At 35.2% G+C, this 7,631-nt stretch overlaps 1 long non-coding RNA gene across 1 annotated transcript in view; it reads left to right on the top strand.

Moving 5' to 3' along the window:
* The window catches only part of LOC140332361 (uncharacterized), a 6,336-nt gene extending 1,132 nt beyond the window's left edge, over positions 1-5,204 (top strand). The window contains exons 2-3 of the long non-coding RNA XR_011921112.1: positions 894-993; positions 3,838-5,204. This is a non-coding gene — a long non-coding RNA (uncharacterized lncRNA). The remainder of the gene's footprint in view (positions 1-893; positions 994-3,837) is intronic.
* The last annotated feature ends 2,427 nt before the right edge of the window (positions 5,205-7,631 follow it).

The following is a 7,631-nucleotide window of genomic DNA, read 5'->3' as shown; positions in this document are numbered from 1 at the left end:
CATTCATTCATTTTGTATTGGATTGAATACAAACTCCTGTATCCAATCCAATACAAAATGAATGAATGAGTTTCAATTTGAATTTCCCACACACGCGCCGACGTCATCGCGCACGCAGGCACAAGAAGCCGACTGGCTTTTTTTTTCCACCGCCGGCCGGCTTCTTGTTTCAGAGAGCACCCGGCGCTGGAAGGAGAACGACGTGGGACGATCAGCGGGACCAGGAGACGGCACCCGACGCTGGAGAGGGAGATCGACGCTGGAGGACGACGCTGGAACACGGACACGACGCTGGATGAGCACAGCGGGACCAGGTATGTGGGGAGTGAGAAAAGTACGGGGTTGTCGATAATTGCAACTTTCTTTAATACGAAAAAGTACGGGCTTAACGGTTGGGAGGTTAATAATAATATTAATATAAATTTGCCAATACAATGCAATCTTGGGGATTAATTTGCCTGTTTTTGCATTAAATATAGATAATTCTAGATTAGAAATTACAGAGAGCAGTCCATGGGATTGATTTGCTAAAGAAGAAGAGAAAAGGCTGTTTACTTCAAAAAAGCACACCTAAAGCTGTGTCCATATAATCGTTTACTTGACAGTTTTTTTCTTAATTTTTGCATATCATGCATATATAAAAGGCTAATATCCTCCTTGGCACTTTTAAAAAGTTTATAGTCATATCCCTAACTGTTCCTCAGTGGAGCTTATTGTTGTCAACACAGTAAATATTCCCTAATAAAGCCATTTTTATGGGGAACATCAATTAACCTATCAGCATATGTTTAAGATGTTGGAGAAATCCAGAGTGCTTTGAGAATTATAATTGGATGATTGCTTTAAACACAGCTTTACTGTATTCACTAAATTAACCCAGCTTTACCTTGCAGAGTAAACTGTATAGACATGCACTGAAGGAAGAACCAGTAAAGCACAACCACTGTGTACAACTGTAATGCAGGAAGGAGAGACTACACATGCTGTCTTCATGTAAATATATAATACAAATTAAAAGTAGTAACATGTTTTAGATGCTTTCCATTTTATAAAATAAATTTAAAACTATTACATTATATATTATATTAAATACAATTAAAAAGAATATGTGTAAAAAGTGACCATCTAAACTATGCTTAAGTAGTGATTTCCTGCTGGAGTAATAACCCTTTGACACAGTGTTAAGTGTTAAGCTCAAATAAGTTTAAGGAAAAGCTATTTTTTTAAATGCCACTAAAATGTATGTTCTGGTCAACCATGAAACCTTTGCCATTAAACTCACCCAGGGGACTTAATCTTCTTGCACAGTGTCACTATTGTTTTTCTTGGTCCCTGACTGAGCTTTCAATGAAATCTTGATAAGTTTATGTTTTCTTTCTGGTGAAAACAACAACCAGTATATTTTCTGGTTCATGCATCGTCCGGTCTCACTGATGCCTAACGCACAAAACATGGCAGATGCACATGCTAGGATTATGGGCCAGAAAGTTGCAGGTCCATAAACTTACGTAAGAATACTACAACATTTTAATTATTGTTTTAAAACATTATTTAAGGCTTTGAAGTATACATTAAACAAAATTAAATATATAGTAAAAATGGGGGAGTCCTAGAAAAGTTTGTTGTCGACACGGTATGGAAAAAAGTGTGTTCATTTGAAGAAGAACAATTGGTTGAATACATTTTAACAAAATTTAAATTCAAACTTCAACACAGTTGTAACATTTCTTGAATAGAATTGTTAGATCACATGTTGTCTTTCACTGTTTCTAGAGTTAGGCTGATCGTGTGTTTGGTAAGATAAAAGGCGCACTTAGTTAGGATATAAAAAGATCTCCAAATCAGCCATCAATAGATAAATACTTAAACTTGTGTATTTTTTTTTCTTTACATTTGTATTTTCACTTGTTTAAAGGCTTCATATGAAATATAATAATTCAGCCTAAATCCTATAGAAAATGACTAGCTTGAATTCCTGCCACTTACCCTTGATAATGAGTTGGGCTAATGAATGTTCATAAGTGGCAGGAGTCGGTGAACAGCTGCATCAAGGCAGGTAATGCAGCTCGGATTTAATTGGTAGCAGGTATTGGAGGGCTGTATTACTTTAATTGGTGAGGGTTTTTCTAAACAGAATGGACAAAGTATAATGGACAAATTGTGCTATACAATAGCACTTAGGCTGGGATTGTATGCATTTGTTAATCTGCTGAGGAATGAGGCAATTCTAAACAATTTTCTCAGTGAAATCAACTCCAGAAAGCTTGTCCCTTTTTTCTCCCTTGGGAAAATGTAAGATTGAAACAGAAAATACCTTTACCAAGGCAATCATATGCCACGTGTGGAAAGCGGATACAGCTGTAAAGTATGAAAAGGGGATCTTTGTAGGATAATAAGGGACAGAGAAAAGAGATAAAGCTTGGGATAAGAGTCGGCTTGTCACAGCATCCAAAAGAGAAATAAAGTGATGACATTTACAGTGACAGATGAGACCGTAAATAGAACTCAGGACAATTTCATGTGGGATACTTGATATTTTAAAGAAAGGGCTTTGATAATTAAAAGTGGAGTTGCATTAAACTGTTATGCATGTCATTAAGTGACAGAAGGGAACTGGGACCTTTTTAAAAGTTAATGATGCATGTGGATTCGTTCTGTGTTTTTTTTCTACAAAAATTAATGTAGAGTCCAATATCATTAAAATAATGCTTTTCTTATCGTTAATATAAGACCTCTTTACCAATATTACTAGTCAGTTTTTAAACATATAATATTTGGCTGTATCTGATTAGAAACACAACACTGAGGATAACAGATGTCTTTTTGCATCAATCTGTTTTTTTGTTATGCTCACCCGCACTGTAGAGCATTTTAATTTTTCATAGCACTTACATAGCACAGAATTGTTTTTTTTTTCTCCAAGTCCTTGTCACCTTCAAGTTAGTTTCCTAACTTCCTTTAATTTCAGCAACCCCATCAAACTTGTTAAATGTCAGAGGGGTTAACAGTGTTATTGCAGCTGATCTTTTACTGGTACAGTTTGCTGTTGTATATTTTGTTACTAGTGGGAAAACTGGAAGGATTGTATGTCCTCCAGGGTCTATGTAGGCCCTTTGGTAGGAGGAGACAAACAAAATAAAGTATAATGACAGCGTTGAGCAGGCTTTCCCATGATCCCCAGGTGGTTTCATTTATTACTTAATGTTGAAAATGAGACCGATTCAGCTTTCTTCTCTTGCTGTAAAAGCTGAATTATCTTACCTTTTCTATTGTCTGCTGTTAAAGCTAAGAGGATAGAACTGTAACCTCTTTCAATCTATTTCAGGAATTCTTTGTTACTCAAGCAGCTTTATTTCTATAGCTCAATCTACTTTTCTGAGTTAAGACGGGAAGGTAGTTTTGGAATGGTCAACATAATTGTTAAATTGTTGGTGGATCTATGAAGGGTTATTCTTCAAATGTTCACAGTAAAATGTTTAAAATAATACCAGTATTTAAAAAATGTATTGAAACAGGATATGCCCTTGCATTACAGAATTATAACAAGTATTAATAAATCTACAATATTCTAGGTAAAATCAGTATATTTCTGTCATAACCCATTTTGATTGCATATTAATGCCATTAATAAATGTCACCATTTTATTTTCTGATTGCTTAACTGTTTTGTATAGCTGTCTTAAAATGCTCTTAAAGTTTATTCTGCTTAAAGTTTGCTTTTCTGCCCCCCTCCCCCTTCAATAATATCATTATATATGTTTAAAAAAATTAAAAGCTTTCATTTTTTTCTATTCCAACATTTTTTTTAATCCGTGATCACTGGGTCTTTTTCTCAAGGTGTTTTCTTTTTGGAATCCAGGAAGACCGTGGATTTTAGGAGGCATAGACGGACTCCTAGCTCTGCACCCAAGCAGTGGGAAGAATGGTTATGAAATCATTAACATCATTATCATGTACTTAAACAGCACCTATATCACTAAATGTACCTCAGAAGAGTTCACTATCTAAAATCCTTACCACAGACATAGTCTAAAACCAGTTTTGGGGAAAAACCAAATAACCTATCAGTATGTTTTTGGTTTGTGGGTGGAAATGAGAGTACCCCCATGCAAACATTGAAAGGACTTATAAACACCATGCAGACAGTGACCTGACTAAGATTCATACCAGAACTTCAAAGCAAAATTGCTAGCCAATGAGCCATGGCGAGTAATACAAATATCAGAATGCCTTGATGAGCAGGTACCAGTGTACGGAAGTGGGTGTAACTATATAGGCTATATTTGCATGCAGACTGCCCAAGATAATGTCCATATGTAATGCTACACATGATTGAAAAACCTGTATTCCAATGGATGAATGCTTCAGTCCAGGGAGTAGAGTTGCAGAATAAAGAGTTATGTGAAGCTGGATGTTCTGCAGCCAGGATGAACTATACCTGACCCATTGCAGTTTCTACTTCACACTGTATGAAGCTCACAGTCTGTAGCAAAATCAGAGTAAAACTTTTTACTATAGGTGTGGAGCCTCTACAAATGTGCAAGACCGAAGGTACGGCTGGAGATCAGCTTTAAAAAAAATCTCCTAAAGTCATCCGATTTGTAGTAACCAGCACTACACAGCTTCTCTGGAACTCCTGCTTCTAAATTCTGGGATTCTATATCCAAGAGAACACTACTTTTACAATGATTGTGTATCCGCCTTTATCTACCTTTTTACCATGGGGGAACCCTTGAAATAACTTTCAGGCCTTCAGGGAACCCTGCTAGAATTACTAAATGCACAGCTCACAGTATTTTAGTGTGGGGGTCAGTGGGAAGAATGCCTCCTACATTGCTGGCCATTGAGAATAATATCCTTACAAATATCCAAAAAGATCACTTGTGCCACTGAAACCAACCTCATATACACAACTTGCTTTTTGCTCAAGGAACCCCTGGCAACTTCTGGAGGAACCTTAGGAACCCCTGGTTAAAAAACACTTTTCTATATGCTCAACATTGTGGATTTGCCTCTGAAAACGAAAGCTTGTTATGTTAATTGTTAAAGAAATCACAAGACTCACATGATGTACCAAGCATAATTCTTTGGCCAGCACAGCATTTTAGGCATTTTATATCTGTTACCCATTTTCTATTAGTAATACATCCCACTATAATTTATTAGGTGTTATATTTTTGAGTGAAAAGTACTTAACACCTGTATCAATAAAGTTCATTTGAAACTCCCCCAATTTATCTGTGTATTTTACAGAATCATTCTGACTGTTCATTTACTTTGTGTTTGTTTGATGAAAATTCAATTATAGACAATAGGTGTTTCATCATTTTTAATGTATGCACCAGAATCCTAAGTAAATGTTCATTTTTATAGTATATGATTCAGCTTAGGTTATACACAAACACATACATGTGCATACACACTCTAAAGACTCACAAAACAAATGAAATGAATAGGTTACACTCTTTGACAAGCAGTAAACATGCTCATTTTATGGGTATGTTTTGAATGGGTATGGTTGCAGTATCAAGTCACTGCCATGCCCATGCAAAAGTTCCACCATCTGGAATCCACCAGTCAAGAGACAAAGAGATAAAACCCGGGGAAAGACCAGCTGATTTAGCAGACATCCAATATAGAGGACCTTATTTATTAAAACGTTCCAAGACAGGAGAAGATAGACTATCATGGGATATCCTGGGTGATGCAGCAAACCTGGAATCTTAGCATTTTAACATGTTAAATTGAATGTGCCATTTATATTATAGTGTACATGTGAACTGTAAGCTTTGTATGATTCAATAGAGCAACATGTCAGCAAATCACACCAATGTTTTGAGGTAAAAGAAAATACCTTATGCTTGATATTAATGTAAACTGCTGTTAACAAGCTTTTGGCCTAGGTAGACTTTATGCATGTGGACTCCAATCATAAGAGACTACTAGATCACTTATTTTACAAATGGCTTCCCACGTGGTCATAGAAAATATACAGACATTGACATTTGTTTAATCCAATAACACATATTGGTTATTAAGACTTCTTATTTTACATAAATATCTAAAAAAAAAGAGATTTAAAATTACAGCAATTACACACCAGACTAGTAACTTAGATGAGATATTACTTCAGGTAAATGTACATATAAATAATTATTTTCTAATTTGCTGTGTGAATGATTTGCTAAATCTAGATATATTAAAGCTGCAGGCTTTAATGTCACTCCAACTGTGAGGGGTTCAAAAATGTTAGATGCACAGGCAACCGATTGGATGGGTATGTGAAAGTAATGGAAAAATACACGATTTGTGCTGATCTCTTTCTCACTAAACACAAAGACTTGTTATGATTTCCAGCATTGAATGCAATGCAAGTTTTGCTTAACCATTTGTTACTGAATCCACATTTAATTAGAATGTGTTGGTGAGTGATAATTACAATGGTACTGCAGCTCCATTTACTAGCCTCTGCTGCATCTAGCCCCAAGTGTTCAAAAATAATGTAATTAATCTTCAATTCTCATTATTTCTAAGAATTTTCCAAAAATTAGAACCCGTGCCGAAACATCAAAATGCTCCATCGCAGTTAGACACAGATCTATATACTCACTGGTGATTGTTTTAGTTCAAAGGATTTAAATTTTATTTGAATTAGCTTTTGCTAGAGAGTGAAATTTCAGTCACTGGGCAATGTTTTAAAATGAATTAATATTTTGATAATATTATACGTTAATAATGTGCTTAGTGAAAGGAAACTAGGAAAAATCATATCCCTTTCATTTACTCTGCATGGTACTTAGGTTAGTATAATGATCTGCCAGCTTTCAGTCAAAGCATGATTGTCTAGGTTCATATAATATAAAATGTGATGGTTATGTGTGAGGAAATACTGCCTCACAGCAAGGTGGAGTTCTTAGCGTAATGATAGTATTTTGTGACCAATTATAATCTGATAGGTTTGAACATAAATGATTTTGTGCATAAAAATGTAAAATTTAATGCACAAGGTCATTTTAAACTTGTATATTAAACTGAGCATTGCTAGAAATGTATTCAAATGAATATTGGGTCAAAACCAGGAGGTCTGTGATTTGCACGTTTTTGATTCACCTAAATGAACATTTGTCTCATCTACATACAATAATGCAATTCATAAATTAGGGTAAAATCAATGAATGTATTATGATTCTTTAAATGTGGGGTAAATCTGCATGCACAATGCAATAGCCTGTTTTTCTGCATTCTCTGCTAGGTTTGTCCAAACAAAGCAAATGGTTTGCCTAACTGACAATTTTCCTGATTTCACCTGATATTCACCTTCCTTTCACCTACACTACTATGTTGTTCTGCTAGAAGCAAAGAAAAATCCTGAGTAGTGTAACAATGCAACAATGCCTCCAACATTTAAAGATCAACAAGTACAAATCCAGTTCAAATCTCCAACCTGGGTGTTTAATCAATTTTTATACAAACATCTCCAACAAAATAATTCTTAAACAACTATTGGAACATGCCATTTATCTTTCAAACCTGCAAAGGCTACCAATTTTGCATTGACCTAATCACATATTTTTAAGATATCTACTTAGTCTGACTAGTGAATGTGATCTAGTATACCTTGTATCAAATCT

This window comes from Pyxicephalus adspersus, chromosome 1 (assembly GCF_032062135.1).
Source record: "Pyxicephalus adspersus chromosome 1, UCB_Pads_2.0, whole genome shotgun sequence".
Taxonomy (NCBI): Eukaryota; Metazoa; Chordata; class Amphibia; order Anura; family Pyxicephalidae; genus Pyxicephalus; species Pyxicephalus adspersus.
The sequence above is the reverse complement of the archived record's forward strand: the minus strand, read 5'-3'. Positions and strand labels throughout refer to the sequence as shown.